The following is a 16,012-nucleotide window of genomic DNA, read 5'->3' as shown; positions in this document are numbered from 1 at the left end:
CTCTGTGGCAAAATCACATTTTTAAGTTCCAAAAAGATATCAGTGCAACAGTCATCCAGAATTGTCAGATTTCTTAAGGTCAGCTCAGGATTAGAGCAGATGTCTCTTGTCACTGTGCAGTGCGAGGATAATCAAATTTCTTGCCAGCAGCAGTAACAAAGACCTGCCCACACAAAGGGAGCAATTAACAGTGCTGAAGGGAAAAGGTGTGGGGCTGAATGATCTGCACTAATCCATCATCTGTCACTCTGTATCAGGGATGGGCCTGCCCAAGCCCAGTGAATAAAGGAGGGAGCCAAGACCTCTGGGGCCAACAGAGGAGGGTCTCCCACTTAAACGTTTGGTGAAAAAGACCCTGGAAGTGATGTTAGCAAGAGGCAGAGCTGCCTCAGAAGATATGTGACTTGTCATTTGAACTGTCCTAGCATGGTATGCAGGAGGGTTGGAAAAGGGGTGGAGAGGTGAAGTGGCAGCAGGATGAGCCAGGGTTGCCTAGTTTTTGGAACATTTCAGTCACTTTAAAAACTTTTGCAGAAGGGGGAGACTCTCTCTTGTTTGGCATTTTTCTGCCCTCTGCTGCTGGACCCTAGGGCTGCCATTGACAACTGAAAGGAAGAACACCTGATACACACAAAGGAATAAGAGTTCTGTCCATTTGACCCCAGGACTAGTGGGTTCCCTCAAGGGCCAAGGAGGCTGCCCTTCCTTAAGTCTGCAGGACCAGTTAGGAGTAGACCACTTTTGCATCAAGAAACCAAGAGTAGGAGGAAGGATGGTGCATGGTGCTAGTGCAACCAGTGCTCTGAGCATTAGACTGTTTTGAAGGTGAGAAAGTCTTTCGCAATTGTTTTTGCTGGTTAGAGCTCACAGCCAGAAGTATAATGAGTCCAGGATCATCAGAATCGGTCCAATGCCCAATATTGGTGACTGTTGTCACCCTTTACCAAAAAGGGAGCATTGGACTCAGCTACATCATTCTTTAGTTACCCCTTGGGCGATCCAGGGCCCGGGGGGGACATCTCAGGATTTATGTTGTTAATTCCCTCACAGAAGGGTTGTATGTGAGCCCCCTCCCTGGGCTCTCTACTGTCCCTGGGACCCCTTCCTCTTTTTTTTTTACTTAAAGGGGGGCAAGGACCCCATCTATGCCCTTGAAACAAAGGAGAATGGGGGACTGCGGTCACCTCACCAACGGTGAAGGACTCACACCCACTCCCTATACCTGTGTCTGAGAGAAACTGGGTAAGAGAGAAGATGCTGGCTCTTGCGTCTGCACACAGAGCCTGGGGCCCTTGAGGGGCAGTAGGGCAGTGAGGCGTGGACTTCCCCGACTGCCCCCTAATGAATGGATGTATGGGTTGCCTGGGTGAGACTGGACACCCACCAAAAATAAATAAAAACAAGAGGAGAAGGCTTGAGGCTGCAGAGCAAATACCAGGCAGTGGCTCTGCCACAGCTCAGCAGCAGATCTGCTTATAAAATATGCATGGCTCTGGCTGTAGTGCCCCCTAATGCCCTGCAGGGCTTTCACATTTGTATACTTATCTACTTTTGCTAGACCCCAAGACGAAGAGGGTATACACCACCAATGAAGTATGGGACATGTGGGGAAGCTGCAAGAGTATAGCAGCTCCCCTCTCCTAATTTTTTAACAATGTTTTTAAACCATGCCCAAGGCTTGAACCTTTGCTCTACAGGTGTGGCTGCATCATTCTCTAGGGGCCTATTCTACAGCCGCATTTATGGTAACATGAAAATGTTTGAAAAAGGTACATGTTGTACAACGCCCTTTAGGGGCTAAATCTATGCAGGTAGTCAAAATATGATGCCCTCTAGGGGTTGTTTTTATGATTGCATTTTAATTACTGAAAGTGTACCAAGAGCACGCACACACATGTTTCACTCATTCAAATGCTGTAGGAAAGTACCCTTTTTTTGGCATGTTACCCCCAATTTCTGCCTGATGTCAGTGTGTTTGACTGTGTTCACTGGGATCCTGCTAACCAGGACCCCAGCGATTATGCCCTCTCTCCTCTAAATGTGTCATTGCATACTGGTAACCCAGTATTTCACCGCTGGGTGGTCCCCCCTTATAAGTCCCTAGTGTATGGTACCTAGGTATCAAGGGTATTGGGGTTCCAGGGGATCCCTATGGGCTGCAGAATTTCTTGAGCCCATGCAAAGGCTTGTACAGGACTGCCATTGCAGCCTGTGTGAAATGGTGCATGCACCCTTTCACTTCCATTTACACTGCATCAGGTCACTTAAAAGTCACCCATATTGCAGGCCTTCCATCCCTGAATGCTGGGTGCAGAGTACCTGTATGTGAGGGCACCCCTGCACCAGCAGAGGTGCCCCCATGACCTCCAGGACCATTATTCCAGACTTCATGAGTGCGGGAATGCCATTTAACGCTTGCACTGGACATAGGTCACCACCTATGTACAGCTTCACAATTGTAACTGCGAATATGGCCATGTTTGGTATCAAACATGTTGGAATCATACCCCAAGGCTTTTGCAAGCATTTAATGTATGATTCCATGCACTCTGGGGGCTCCTTAGAGGACCCCTAGTACTGCCATTACTGCCTTCTGAGGTTTTCCAGGCAGCTGTGGCTGCTGCCACCTCACAGACAGGTTTATGCCCTCCTGCTGCTTGAGTAGCTCAAGCCCAGGAAGGCAGAACAAAGGATTTCCTTTGGGAGAGGGATTTTACAACCTCTCCCCTTGGACATAGGTGTTACAGGCATGGGAGGGGTAGCCTCCCAGAGCCTCTGTAAATGCTTTCAAGGGCACAGATGGTGTCCTCCTTACATAATCCAGTCTACACCAGTTCAGGAACCCTCAGTCCCTGCTCTGGCGTGAAACTGGACAAAGGAAAGGGGATTGACCACCCCCTGTCCATCACCAACCCAGGGGTGGTGCTCAGAGCTCCTCCAGAGGGTCACTGGGTTTTGCCATCTTGGATTCCAAGGTGGCAGGGAACTCTGGGAGCATCTGAGTGGCCAGTGCCAGCAGGTGATGGCAGAGCCCTCCGCTGACAGGTGTTTACCTGTGTAGCTGATTGACCCCCTTTACAGGGCTATTTAGGGTCTCTCTCTTGGATGGTTCTTCAGATTCGGATGATAAGGCTCCAGCAGGAATCCTCTGCATCCTTTATTTCACCTTCATACCAAATAAACTGCATCTGGACCCTCCAAACTCTACAAACTTCCACAAAGAAGAACTCTGCAACATTACATCTTCACTTTCTGCCAGCAACTGCAACTGTTTCCCAGTTGTGTTTCCTCAGAGGACAGCCAGCCTTCAGCCAGCATCAGAAGAATGAAGGAATCTCCCTTGAAGTGAAGAAATCACTTCCCTGCTTCAGTAGGCACAACTCTGCAGCGATGACCAGTGGCTTGGGTCCCCTCTCCTGATGAAAGGCGTGGATACAGCATCACAGGTCATAGATTGAAGTGGTCCCAATGGTCCTGCTTTCCAATTGTCCAACTTTGGTGGAGGTTAGAGCTTGCATCCCCACACAAGACAGTACCCCCATGCACCGTGTGTTTTGCACTTGCTAAGGCTTGTTGGCATCTTTCCACAAATGTCTTCATGCACTATGGAACACCAGCATCCAGCGCTCCTTCCTGTGATGCACAGCTTCCTATGTGGTTCTCTGGCAGAGTGGGATCCCTTTGTGTAGTGCTGCATGGGCCTTCTTTTGCACCTTCTTTGTCCTCATGCAATGGGACTCCTGTGTGCGCTGCCTGGTCTTCTCAGGGCTCTCTGAGTTGCTGAGACACCTCTCTGTCTCCCCCTCTGTCCCCCACTCCTGGGTACACTCTACCAGGTCCCTCCTGGTCCCGGGCAGCGCCATTTTCTTCTAATCATGAGCTTTGTGTGTGCCAAGGCTTGTTGGTGGAATCTAGCGACACAAACCAGACTGCAATCATCCATCCAGCGTGGGACATCATCTGCACCATCCAGGAACCCACATACGTCTTCTTGGGTGCAGTACTAACTGTTTTTCTTCACCAGTGGTTCTTCTTTTGCACCTTCATCCAGGTTAGCAGGGACTCCTGTTCTGCTTGGACTCTTCAGTGCTTCTTGGACTTTGTCCCCTTCTTCCTCAGGTCTTCAGTACAGGAATCCATCGTTGGTGTCTTGGCAGCCTCTTCTGGTTCTTGTAATATCTTCTTTCTTGTGTTCTTGTGTGTTCCAGGAGAGTTAGTGTGATTTTCTCCTGCTTTCCTGGGCTCTGGCGTGGGTTATATTACTTACCTTTGATGTTTTCTAATACTCCCAGCGCCCCTCTACACACTACACTTGCCTGGAAGGAAAACCATATTTTGCAGTCCACTTTCTTAGTATATGGTTTGCGTTCCCCCAGGCCCATTTCTAACTACTGTGATTTTCACTATTTGCACTGTTTTCTAACTGTTTTTGCAGCTATTTCTGCCTACTAGTGTATATAATTTGTCTTACTTGCCTCTTAACCCCTTCGCTGCCAGGCCTTTTCCCCCTCCTGTGCCAGGCCTTTTTTTGCCTATTTGGGGCAGTTCGCGCTTAGGCCCTCATAACTTTTTGTCCACATAAGCTAACCAAGCCAAATTTGCGTCCTTTTTTTCCAACATCCTAGGGATTCTAGAGGTACCCAGACTTTGTGGGTTCCCTTGAAGGAGGCCAAGAAATTGGCCAAAATACAGTGAAAATTTCGTTTTTTTCAAAACAATTGGAAAAAGTGGCTGCAGAAGAAGGCTTGTGGATTTCCCCCTGAAAATGGCATCAACAAAGAGTTTTCAGTGCTAAACTCAGCAGCTTCCTAGCTTTCAGGAACAGGCAGACTTGAATCAGAAAACCCAATTTTTCAACACAATTTTGGCATTTTACTGGGGCATACCCCATTTTTGCAATTTTTTGTGCTTTCAGCCTCCTTCCAGTCAGTGACAGGAATGGGCATGAAACCAATGCTGGATCCCAGAAACCTAACCATTTCTGAAAAGTAGACAAAATTCTGAATTCAGCAAGGGGTCATTTGTGTAGATCCTACAAGGGTTTCCTACAGAAAATAACAGCTGAAAAAGCAAAATATTGAAATTGAGGTGAAAAAAACATCAATTTTTCTCTACGTTTTACTCTGTAACTTTTCCCTGCAATGTCAGATTATGGAAAGCAATATACTGTTACGTCTGCTGGACTCCTCTGGTTGCGGGGATATATAGGGCTTGTAGGTTCATCAAGAACCCGAGGAACCCAGAGCCAATAAATGAGCTGCACCTTGCAGTGCGTTTTCATTCTATACCGGGTATACAGCAATTCATTTGCTGAAATATAAAGAGTAAAAAATTGCTATCAAGAAAACCTTTGCATTTCCAAAAAGGGCACAAGATAAGGTGCTGAGGAGCAGTGGTTATTTGCACATCTCTGAATTCCGGGGTGACCATACTAGCATGTGAATTATAGGGAATTTCTCAAATAGATGTCTTTTTTACACACTCTCCTATATTTGGAAGGAAAAAATGTAGAGAAAGACAAGGGGCAATAGCACTTGTTTTGCTAATCTATGTTCCCCCAAGTCTCCCGATAAAAATGATACCTCACTTGTGTGGGTAGGCCTAGCGCCCGCGACAGGAAACGCCCCAAAACGCAACGAGGACACATCCCATTTTTTTTAAAGAAAACAGAGGTGTTTTTTTGCGAAGTGCCTACCTGCAGATTTTGGCCTCTAGCTCAGCCGGCACCTAGGGAAACCTACCAAACCTGTGCATTTCTGAAAACTAGAGACCTAGGGGAATCCAAAGAGGGGTGACTTGCGGGGCTCGGACCAGGTTCTGTTACCCAGAATCCTTTGCAAACCTCAAAATTTGGCTAAAAAAACACATGTTCCTCACATTTCTGTGGCAGAAAGTTCTGGAATCTGAGAGGAGCCACAAATTTCCTTCCACTCAGCGTTCCCCCAAGTCTCCCGATAAAAATGATACCTCGCTTGTGTGGGTAGGCCTAGCGCCCGCGACAGGAAACACCCCAAAGCGCAACGTGGACACATCCAAAATTTTGGAAGAAAACAGAGGTGTTTTTTGCGAAGTGCCTACCTGTACATTTTGGCCTCTAGCTCAGCCAGCACCTAGGGAAACCTACCAAACCTGTGCATTTCTGAAAACTAGAGACCTAGGGGAATCCAAGATGGGGTGACTTGCGGGGCTCGGACCAGGTTCTGTTACCCAGAATCCTTTGCAAACCTCAAAATTTGGCTAAAAAAGCACATATTCCTCACATTTCTGTGGCAGAAAGTTCTGGAATCTGAGAGGAGCCACAAATTTCCTTCCACCCAGCGTTCCCCCAAGTCTCCCGATAAAAATGATACCTCACTTGTGTGGGTAGGCCTAGCGCCGGCGACAGGAAACACCCCAAAGCGCAACGTGGACACATCCAAAATTTTGGAAGAAAACAGAGGTGTTTTTGCGAAGTGCCTACCTGTAGATTTTGGCCTCTAGCTCAGCCGGCACCCAGGGAAACCTACCAAACCTGTGCATTTCTGAAAACTAGAGACCTAGGGGAATCCAAGATGGGGTGACTTGCGGGGCTCGGACCAGGTTCTGTTACCCAGAATCCTTTGCAAACCTCAAAATTTGGCTAAAAAAACACATATTCCTCACATTTCTGTGGCAGAAAGTTCTGGAATCTGAGAGGAGCCACAAATTTCCTTCCACCCAGCGTTCCCCCAAGTCTCCCGATAAAAATGATACCTCACTTGTGTGGGTAGGCCTAGCGCTGGCAACAGGAAACACCCCAAAGCGCAACGTGGACACATCCAAAAATTTGGAAGAAAACAGAGGTGTTTTTTGCGAAGTGCCTACCTGTAGATTTTGGCCTCTAGCTCAGCCGGCACCCAGGGAAACCTACCAAACCTGTGCATTTCTGAAAACTAGAGACCTAGGGGAATCCAAGATGGGGTGACTTGCGGGGCTCGGACCAGGTTCTGTTACCCAGAATCCTTTGCAAACCTCAAAATTTGGCTAAAAAAACACATATTCCTCACATTTCTGTGGCAGAAAGTTCTGGAATCTGAGAGGAGCCACAAATTTCCTTCCACCCAGCGTTCCCCCAAGTCTCCCGATAAAAATGATACCTCACTTGTGTGGGTAGGCCTAGCGCCGGCGACAGGAAACACCCCAAAGCGCAACGTGGACACATCCAAAAATTTGGAAGAAAACAGAGGTGTTTTTTGCGAAGTGCTTACCTGTAGATTTTGGCCTCTAGCTCAGCCGGCACCCAGGGAAACCTACCAAACCTGTGCATTTCTGAAAACTAGAGACCTAGGGGAATCCAAGGAGGGGTGACTTGCGGGGCTCGGACCAGGTTCTGTTACCCAGAATCCTTTGCAAACCTCAAAATTTGGCTAAAAAAACACATGTTCCTCACATTTCAGTGGCAGAAAGTTCTGGAATCTGAGAGGAGCCACAAATTTCCTTCCACCCAGCATTCCCCTAAGTCTCTCGATAAAAATGGTACCTCACTTCTGTGGATAGGCCTAGCGCCCACGAAAGGAAATGGCCCAAAACACAACGTGGACAGAACATATTTTTTCACAGAAAACAGAGGTGTTTTTTGCAAAGTGCCTACCTGTGGAGTTTGGCCTCTAGCTCAGCCGGCCCCGGGAGGGGGGGGGCAGAAATGCCCTAAAATAAATTTGACCCCCCAAGTCCCCCTGCCCCTGCCCGGGAACAACCCCTGCCTACGGGGTCGCTCCCCCTGCATGACATTGGCGCCAAAAAACAAATCCCAGGTGCCTAGTGGTTTCTGCCCCCTTGGGGGCAGATTGACCTAAAATCGGCCAATCTGCCCCCAAGGGGGGCAGTAATGGCCTAAATACAATTTGCCCCCCCAGGGGAGCGACCCTTGCCTGATGGGTCGCTCCCCATCTCGAAAAAAAAAAAAAAAAAAAAAAACACAACAAAAAAATTTGCCCTGGTGCCCTGAGGGTTCTGCCCCCCCCCTGGGGGCAGTTCAGCCTAATAATAGGCCGATCTGCCCCCAGGGGGGGCAGAAATGGCCTAAAATAAATTTGCCCGCCCCCCCAGTCCCCACCCCCCCGGGAGCGACCCTTGCCTACGGGGTCGCTCCCCCTGCGTGACATTGGTGCCAAAAAACAAATCCCAGGTGCCTAGTGGTTTCTGCCCCCTTGGGGGCAGATTGACCTAAAATCGGCCAATCTGCCCCCAGGGGGGGGGCAGAAATGGCCTAAATACAATTTGCCCCCCAAGGGGAGCGACCCTTGCCTGATGGGTCGCTCCCCATCTCTAAAAAAACAAACAAACAAAAAAAAAAAAATTGCCCTGGCGCCTAGAGGTTTCTGCCCCCCCCCCCCCCACGGGGGCAGATCGGTCTAATATTAGGCCGATCTGCCCCCCGGGGGGGCAGAAATGGCCTAAAATAAATTTCCCCCCCAACCCCCACCCCCCCCCGGGAGCAACCCTTGCCTACGGGGTCGCTCCCCCTGCGTGACATTGGCGCCAAAAAACAAATCCCCGGTGCCTAGTGGTTTCTGCCCCCTTGGAGGCAGATTGACCTAAAATCGGCCAATCTGCCCCCAGGGGGGGCAGAAATGGTATAAATACAATTTGCCCCCAAGGGGAGCGACCCTTGCCTGATGGGTCGCTCCCCATCTCTAAAAAAAAGAAACAAGAAAAAAAAAACACAAAAAAAAAAATTTGCCCTGGCGCCTAGAGGTTTCTGCCCCCAGGGGGGGCAGAAATGGCCTAAAATAAATTCCCCCCCCCAGCCCCCAGCCCCCACCCCCCCCGGGAGCGACCCTTGCCTACGGGGTCGCTCCCCCTGCGTGACATTGGTGCCAAAAAACAAATCCCAGGCGCCTAGTGGTTTCTGCCCCCTTGGGGGCAGATTGACCTAAAATCGGCCAATCTGCCCCCAGGGGGGCAGAAATGGCCTAAATACAATTTGCCCCCCAGGGGAGCGACCCTTGCCTGATGGGTCGCTCCCCATCTCTAAAAAAAGAAACCATAAAAAAAAAAATAAAAAAAAAAAAATTGCCCTGGCGCCCAGAGGTTTCTGCCCCCCCCCGGGGGCAGAAATGGCCTAAAATAAATTGCCCTCCCCCCCAGGGAGCGACCCTTGCCTAAGGGGTCGCTCCCTTTGCGTGAAATTCACGCAAAGAAAAAACTCCCTGGTGTCTAGTGGTTTCTACCCCCCTTGGGGCAGATTGGCCTCATCAAAATAGGCCAATCTGCCCCCAAGGGGGGCAGAAATGGCCAAAATATAATTTTCCCCCAAGGGGAGCGACCCTTGCCTAAGGGGTCGCTCCCCACCAAAAAAAAAAAAAAATGAAACATAAAAAAAAAAATGGTCCCTGGTGCCTAGAGGTTTCTCCCCCCCCGGGGTCAGATCGGCCTAATAGTAGGCCGATCTGCCCCCAGGGGGGGCAGAAAAGGCCTTCCCGAAAATATGCCCCCCCTGGGAGCGACCCTTGCCCAAGGGGTCGCTCCCTTTTGTCAATAACAGAAAAAAAAAAAAAATCCCTGGTGTCTAGTGGGGTTTCAAAAGCCGGATTGCAAGCAATCCGGCTTTTGAAACCCTCGGAGGGACTTCAAAGGGAAGGAAATACTTTTCCTTCCCTTTGAAGCCCCTCCGGGCCTCCCAGTGATTGAAAGAGAAATGCTTTTGCATTTCTTTTTCAATCACGCTGGAAGCAGAGCTTCCAGCGCGACTAGGGAGGCCCCTGTGACAAATCAGCGCGCGCTCGCGCGCTGACGTGACAGGGGGGGTGGAAGGGGAAGGTCTTCCCCTTCCATCCCCGACTTGGGGGGGGAGGGGGGTGCACGGGGGCGCGCTAGCGCGACCCCAAATTCCCCTGTGCCATGGACGAGATGATCTCGTCCAAGGCACAGGGGAACTGTAGCCTTGGATGAGATCATCTCGTCCAAGGCACAGAACCGGTTAAGGGAGTAAGTCAGTGTGGTATTTTTGGCATTTGTGTCACCAAAATAAAGTACCTTTATTTTTGTAACACTTAGGCCCATATTAATACTTTTTTTAGCGCTGCATTTGCATCATTGTTTGGCGCAAACGTACAAAATTACAATATTATGTAAGTTTGCGACGATTTTGCATCACAAAATGATGCAAATGCAGCGCTAAAAAAGTATAAAAATGGGCCTGAGTATTTTCTTTCATGTGTGTGAGTACTGTGTGACTATGGTGGCACTGCATGAGCTTTGCATGTCTCCTAGTTAGGCCTTGGCTGCTCATCCACACTACCCCTAGAGAGCCTGGCTTCTACACACTGACTACATTTCACTAAGAAGGGATAACAGGACATGGTATAAGGTGTAAGTACCCACTACAAACCAGGCCAGCCTCCTACAAAGGTTTTATTAATGTATTCATTTTGACAGTGATTACTGAGCAAAGTGCATATGCTTGATTAACAATAATAAGTGCATTACACATGATTATTATTATTGATGACCACATTCATATACAAAATTATGTTTTTAACTTGGTTTGTTGATATTGAACATTTGCCCAAGCCAGCAGACTTATTTTATAGATTTGTGTGACCCCCCCTAGGGAATCAAAAGCGATTATGCTATGTCACCAATTATATTTTCCATCTACCAATGTACATATTTGTAACTTAATATGTAGTATTTAGTAGTGTGCATAGTAAATGTAATTAACTATGTTTGTTAGGACTAGTTTGAATTTTTTTAAATTATGTGATGACACATTGTTTACTTTAGAGTGTCCTTTGAATCGCAGCATAGTACAACAGGCCTCTATCAGGAGAGTCCTTTCCTATAGGTTTTATACTATGACATTTACCCACACCATAGATCTGGGTGTAGGGGTGAGCCCTGCTTGTTGGGGTATAGGAGGCGAAAGGGGGCCTCCAGGGAATTCTCTCACTTGCCATGGGCAGTGCAGATTTCACGTGACAGAGCTCACCATTAATCATTATTTTTATATTTTTTCTTCACTACTGGCGCAGACCAGAAAACACTGGAAAGGTATGGTGGGAGGGTACCCAGAAGTAGTTGATCCCCCCAGAGGTTCCTGCCAGGAGTGCTGGGGGTCCCTTAAGAGGTTTCCTGCAGTCGGGGTGCACGAAAGTTGTAGTTCTGGTGGTCCCCACTGATTATCTGGTGGGGAGTGGGAGCTCGTCCAGTGTGGCCAATAGAAGTGGTTGGCCCTGTGATGGGATGGTTCCCTAGGTTGAGGGTGTAGATTCTGACCCTGAGGAAATAAGAGAGGGGGATAGGACTCCCCTTGATTCCCAGGACGGCTAAATGGTGGACTGGTCAAGAACAGTGGTGGACTTCTTTTATCTGTACCTGTGGTGGCAGATGAAGTGATGGCCACCTGGTTGTCCAATCAGGTAAGTCTTGTGTGGTCAGATCCCAGAACTGAGGGTGGTAGCTCTGTAGCTGGTGGGTGTGACCCCCAGCTTGCTGTGAGGGTGTGCAGGAGGTGCTGCCTTAAGCAGACCCTGCATTGCTTGTGTACCTGCCTTGATGTAGATGCCTTGAGGCCTCTCAAAATCCTTGCTTTCCACATACTGGTTTGGATGGTGGATGTGGCCCCCAGAAAGGTGCAGAAGGTTGTTCTTCTTGCAGTGACCCAATCAGGAGGCAGGATGGGGCCCAGCTTAAATGACGGAACTCTTTGCTTCAGACTGAGTTTTGATGGTCACTTCTGTCTAAGACGGTGATTCAGAACTACCAGAGAGGAAGGTTTTAGAGGACTTTCCTTGACAGACTACTGGTGGGTCCACATTAGGTGTACATGTGGGAGGGTCCTGCACAAAGGGTTTACGGAACGTGGGTACACTCAAAGTGATGGTACCAAGTGGTCAAGTAGGCCCTGCTCAAAGGATCATGTTAGCTACTTTTGCCTGGAAGGTTTACTTTGGGCTGTCAGAGGGGCAGCTGTCAAGGACTGATCCTGGCAGACTCCAGCATGGTACACCCCAGGTGTACCAGTCTAGAGTGCATCCCTAGACTTATTGGAAGCCCTTTTTCACCAGGCAAGGACTCAGCAGGAGGTAACAGCCCTCTGCTGAGTGTGGTGAAAAGTGGTATTGTGGGTGTCCTATAGAACCTTTCACTGGGGAATCTTTATGGTCCTTGATTGGTCTTCAGGGTTGTGCCATAAAGGCTGGGAAGTAGCTTTAGGTGAGGACATATCAGGCAGGTCTCACTCATATTCTGCAGTACTTCTGCTGACTCACTGGGACTGGAGGGAGTCCACAGGTAAGGGGTTCCAGAGGTAGGAACTGCCTGGGGTAACTCTTGTCTGAGCACTCCTTGATTGGGCTGGAGTCTCATAAGGGGACACAGTCATCCCAAGAAGGTGTGGTGGTGTCAGCATAGACCCAAGAGTGACACTGTGGGTGAGGGTCAGCAGTCCGGTAAAGGCTCTTGTGTAGTGACCAGGTTGAGTAGGGGTACTGAGTTGTGTAGTCCCCAAAATGAGGAACAGCCAGTGGCCCAGGGGACAGGTTTTACATGTCCTGTCTGTTGTGTTAGCATCAATGTGGAGGCACTGAACCCTTGCTAGGGATGGTGTGGTATATGCAGCATTGTGTTTCTCAGGGCAAGGGTGGGCATACACCTACTCAGTCCGTGTAGGTGGTTAGTGTCCTGAATGCTTCTGATCTAGAACCGGAAGAGTTCTTAGGGTAGCCTGGATTCTCTCTAGGGATAGGTGGCCACATGGTTAAGTTAGGTGGAGGGTCTTAGCATAGGAAGGCCAATGAAAGGTCTCAGTGGAAGCAACTGGAAAATGGTGTGTCTGGCCAGAACCCATTGCCACTTGTTACTGCAGAGTAGGTAAGAGTACCCATGAGTGATGGCTAACCTTTCCCTACTTTCAGTTGGTGGCATGTACTGCATTTGCTTTCTGCTCAATCAGTATACCTGGATTTTTTGCTTTTTGGATCAAATTGTTTTAGACTTTTGACTGTGGGTGAGTCTCACTACGTGTTCTTCATTCATGGCAATCACATGACAAATTGAGTGCCTGTGTTTACTGCTAGTGTTCACCATTTAAGATAAGGCCCCTGCAACACAGCAAGGGTCAGGGGCACTTGCTGCTTACATGTGAAGAAGTGTACACCTGTATGCAAACATGTGCAGGCTGTGCATGGGAGACTACTGCTGTGTGCAGCGCTAAAACTGTGCACAGGTAGCCTGGCACAGAGGGGTAGAATTAAATATTGACCTTGGGTAGACCCTATAATGATAGTGTACTCTAATATGGAAAGTCAGTGTGATTCATTGTTTTGTCTGTTGTGACACTTTATTTTAGTGGAGGAAACTGCCTTGGAGAGTAGTTTTGCATTCCTTTGGCCTACATAGACTAATGACATATTGAAATGGTGTGCAACCTGTGCAGGAAAACCAATTCTTTAAGTTCTAAAAAGGAATCTGTACAATTTATTGGTGAGCCAAAAAGCTCAGGATCGGAGCCCGTGCCTTTTGGCACCCTGTTGTGCCAGATTAATTAAATTTTTCTCCAGCAGCGGGAACAAAGGTCTCCCCCACGCAAAGAGAGCAATTAACAATGCTTTACTCAGCTCCTGATGAGGAAAGGGGTGGGGCTGAAAGATCTACATCAATCAATCAGCTGTCACACTGTACCAGCATTGGGTTTGCCCAAGTCCACTGGCCAAAAGAGGGAACAAAGACATCTGGAGCCAACAGAGGAGGGGATCCCATTCGAAAATTTGGTGAGAAAGGCCCAGGCAGTGATATCAGCAAGGGGCCTAGCTGAGACTTCCAGTGGAGATATGACTAGTGATTCCTGCATAAAACCATATTGAACTGCCCCATTATATTGTGCAGGAGTGTTGGAACAGGATAAGAGAGGTGACGTAATACCCTAGAATTGACTTCTGGAATCGTCCACTTTCTTTTAAAACCTCTTGCATAAGGGGGAGGACCTCTCCTGCTTTGTGTTTTTCTGCAGTTCCCTGCTAGACCGTGGGGACACCATGGACAACTGGAAGGAAGAACTCCCTGATGTCCACAAAGGACTGAGAACTCTGTTCAGTTGAATTTAGGACCAGTTGATCTATCCAAGGGCAAGTGAGGCTGGCCCCTTTAGGATCAGTTGTATGAAAACCCAGCACCTCTGCACCCACAAACCAAGATCAGGAGGAAGGCTGGTGAAAGGAGCTAGGAGAACCGGTTCTCTTATGCTGCTTTGAACATCTGCTTCAACTGCCCTGAGTTGCTAGAGCTCATCACCAGTAGATAAATGAGCCCAATATTGACAAAATCAACCCAACTGGCCCATTTTGTGGAAGTTTTAGGCCTAGCAACCTTTGCTAAACAGAGCACATTGGGCTCTGCTGCATCGTCCTTTAGTTACCCCAGGGTAGAGTCCAGGCCTGGGGGGGCAGCGTAGGATTTATTTTATAACTTTCTTCAGGGAGGGGTGTGCATGGGGACCCCTCCACGGACTTTCTACTGGCCTAGGTACCCCATCCCCCTTACTGGTTATCCTAAAAGGAGGACCAGGACCCCATCCCAGTCCCCTGAAACAAAGGACAATGCAGGAGCACTGTCACGCCTCCCCAGGGCGGTGGTCTCACACCTGCTCCCTGTGCCTGTGTTTGGAGGCAGTGGGGCAGCCCTTCTGGAAGGTTACATCCAGCTTGCAGGAGTGGTCAGGACGGGAGAAGCTGCTTTCTCCTGCTTCAGCGAATGGAGGTGTGAGTCATGTAGGAGCCAAAAGGGCAGCAAGAGGTGGATTTCCTTGACTAACTCCAATGACTGGAAGAATGAGGGTGTCTGAATGGGACCTGGCACCTCCCAAAAAACAAAACAAAAACAAGAGGAGAAGCTGTATGGTGCGAGGCTGCGTAGTAAAAACTAGGCAGTGGCTCTCCAAGGTGTAGCAGGAGAGGCACTCTTAAAATATTCAGGGCTTCAGCTGAAATGCCCCATAATGTTCCATACTTTTCTGCTTGTGGTGGCCCCCAAAATGGACAGAAGACACCATCAATGAAATATGGGAAGTGTTGGGGGGGGCTGCAGGAGCACAGCAGCTTCACCCTTAAGAATGTTTTCAAGGAACTGACTCTAAGTTTGTGGGGTTGTGGAATTTAGAACTCCTTTGTACTTCTTAAAGCTATTTAAAGCACTCCCAAGGCTGCAGCTTCTGCTCTACAGGTGGGAGTGCAGCACCCTTTAGGGCCGATTCTTTGGTTGCATATATGGTAACTTGAAAATGTTTGGAAAAGGTACAAGTTGTACAGCTTCCTCTAGGGGCTCAGTCTATGGTTGCATGGAGTCAGAATGCAATGCCCTCTCAGGGTTGTTGTTATGATTGCATTTTCATGTCTCAAAGTTTACAAAAATCACACAGGCACATGTCATTCACGTACACAACTATGTCTTTAATATGTGATTTTTGATCTTGAACTTTTGACCAAGCCAGTAGATGTACTTTATAGGTTTGTGTGGCTCCTCTAGTGGAGGTCAAAGGTGATTATGCAATGTCCCCGATGGTACGTTCCATCAACCAATGTACATATCTGTAAATTGTTGTGTAGTATTTAGTAGTGTGTGTGTAATAAATGTACTTTTTTCTGTGCCTAAAGAAAAAGCACTAACATGACAATCATTTATTGAGTGTAATTATTGTGTGCCAGTGAATGGTGAGTGCTAACCCACACCACCTGCCCTGAGTAGGCCTTGGACTGCTCTGCTTTCTACCCACCAGGCTGCACTTCATTTAGTTTAGGTAGTTTCACAGAGTCTATTTTATGCCAGACAGACTGTGGAAAATAGGAAGAGGGCAGTTATCTATGGAGTAAAACAGAAAAGTACTCCTTAGTACATGTGATGGGGTAATGTCCACTTATTCAGATGTATTTGACCTAAAAATGGCAGTGGGGGTGTATTCCCAGGGTGGGAAGGTCATGCAGGGCACATGTTATTGATTAGTATTGGTTGTATTGAAGCCAAAAGAGATGTAGCTTTGTGCTGCTGCTCTAAAAGG

This window comes from Pleurodeles waltl, chromosome 8, assembly GCF_031143425.1.
Source record: "Pleurodeles waltl isolate 20211129_DDA chromosome 8, aPleWal1.hap1.20221129, whole genome shotgun sequence".
NCBI classification, from domain to species: Eukaryota; Metazoa; Chordata; class Amphibia; order Caudata; family Salamandridae; genus Pleurodeles; species Pleurodeles waltl.
Note: the sequence above shows the minus strand (reverse complement) of the source record.